The sequence below is a fragment of the Montipora foliosa genome, chromosome 2 (genome assembly GCF_036669935.1).
Source record: "Montipora foliosa isolate CH-2021 chromosome 2, ASM3666993v2, whole genome shotgun sequence".
Classification (NCBI taxonomy): Eukaryota; Metazoa; Cnidaria; class Anthozoa; order Scleractinia; family Acroporidae; genus Montipora; species Montipora foliosa.
The window spans coordinates 11,739,396-11,741,895 of record NC_090870.1 but is presented as its reverse complement, the minus strand read 5'-3'; positions in this window follow the sequence as shown (position 1 = coordinate 11,741,895).

The window sequence follows — 2,500 nt, the reverse complement described above, 5'->3', positions numbered from 1 at the left end:
CACGGTGACACGAGGTACAAACAAAAAACGCAAACACATAATAACATAATAGATATAACCACACACAAACCCCTTTCCTCGAACTCGCATCACAAAACATGTACCTAAAAAATGTTTTAAGACTATTTTATTAAAGCTGCAAGTTTTGAAGGAAAAAATACTTAAGTAATACTAATTTTAAACTTTACTAAGTTTCTAATAATCTTTATTAACAGTGAAAGACAATAATACCTTAACCACTCACTAGAAATTTGAATAAAAATTAAGCTTAAAGTTCAGTTCTTTAACAAGTAAACAGTTCAGTCTTTCAACAAACCAGCAGTCCAGCTCTTTAACAAACCAACATCAATTTATTTTTCACATCAACTTCTCTACATCTCGGCGCCTACTTCTACTCTGGTTCTTCAGTTTTCTTTCTTTAACCAGTTTCTTCTCTCGTTTCTTAAACTTCGCGCCTTAAACTCTTCGTGTGACTCCTTTTCTTGCCGCCGCTGACAAATGGGTTTTGTCTTGAAATTTTCCGGCCGGCTCCCGCTAATGTCTCTTAGCAGTGATACACTGAGCTCTCGGTCTTTTCCTTTTCTCTCAGACCTTCGTGTTACAACCTTTCCTTGTGCGTTTCCTACATGTGTCAACCTTGCGCTACTTCAGCAACCAAGGATGTATAACCTGGGCCAACGCCCTGTCACCTATTCTTAGCTCACAAATTTATGGCCTTTATTTGTTTCAAATGATTATGACACGATATACGTGCGTGTTTTTGCCACGTATACTTGCCATCTTTCCTGCTCTGTGGGTTTTTTTTTCTCATGTATGGGACTATTTTCTTCTCACGCGTCCGTTCCACACAAACATACGCCTAACAAACGCGCATCTATATGCGCACAATACGAGCCATTTATATGCGTTACAAACAAACATGTTTATATGGAATTATAGCAGTTCGTTGTATAAGAGGCATCAAATTATACCGTCGGAAATATACCAAATCATGTATGATAGCACTGAAAAGTAACTTCAGTTTGAATCGCATGGCCGCAATGGCCGCGTTAAGGCTTGTTTCTTAATCATTGCCTTCACAGTAGTGGTGGTTGTTGGTTCCCCAACAACGGATTTGTTAGAATGTGAACGTTACTTCCTAAATGCTAACCAAAACAAGGCAGAAAACTTAATCGTACGACTCCAGGTTACGATCGATTTCAGTTCGTGGATTGCTCGATTCCTTGGATCGAGGTGAGGCAGGAAATACTGCGAGAATTCTGATTCTTGAAAGCCTGGTAGTACAGGTACGGACCTTATTAAGCAGGTGGGTGTAGCTGCATCGTGCATGTCCATTTGCCCTATCAGGGAATTGGCAACAGTTTCTCCTAGAAGTCGAAGAGTTGGCCGACCTCGGTATGAAATACCTTTACCTCAGCTGGAGTTTCTCCGGAATACAGTGCGATTTACCTGGTCTCAAATGACGGAAATGTTATTGATTTCTAGAACGACTCTTTGGCGTAGAGTTCAAAATCTGGAGTCATTCTGCAACCGTTATACCACTATCCCAGATGCGGAATTAGATGAATTAATTGAAAAGATAAGGAGAGGCTTTCCAAATTCGGGAATCAGCATGATGCTGGGACACCTGCGCAGCAGAAATGTTTTTGTTCAACGTGAGCGTGTTAGGTTAAATTTGGTTCGAATTGGTCCTGTTGGTCGACCTTTGAGATGGTTCAACACAATCCGCGGAAGGCATGAGTGTTTACAGTGTCAGGGGACCGAATTCTCTTTGGCACATTGATGGACTGCATAGCCTCATCCGTTGATATTATTGAAAATACTACAGTTAGGGATAGATTTCGGAGGAAAACAGGCAAGTTGCGGACTTATATGGAAAAGACCCACAAGGTCCTCCACCTAATTACTTTGACTTGGGCAGTGTTGAAGTATTCAGATACAATTCTTCCTATAAATGGCTCACAACTTGAGGCCATTTCACATATACAGCCTCTTTCAGAGAGCAATGACTATGGAATCAGTCTCTACTTAGAAACTCGGGAAATTAGTTGAGCAAATCGCATTGTATTCCGGAGAAACTCCAGCTGAGGTAAAGATATTTATACCGAGGTCGGCCGACTCCTCGACTTCTAGGAGAAACTGTTGCCACATGAATTCCCTGATAGGGCAAATGGACATGCACGATGCAGCTACAATTGCCAGAAACTCCCACCTGCTGAATAAGGTCCGTAGCTGGATTACCAGACTTTCAAGAACCAGAATTCTCGCAGTATTTCCTGCCTCACCTCGATCCAAAGAATCGAGCAAACCACGAACTGAATCGATCGTAACCTGGAGTCGTACGACTATGTTTTCTGGTTAGCATTTAGGAAGCAACGTTCACAGTCTCTCAAGAGACAATCCACCGATTCCAACAATTGTTTGGAGAGCCAACAACCACCACTACTGTGAGGGCAATGAATAAGAAACAAGCCTTGCTCGAAATCAGTTAACGCGGCCA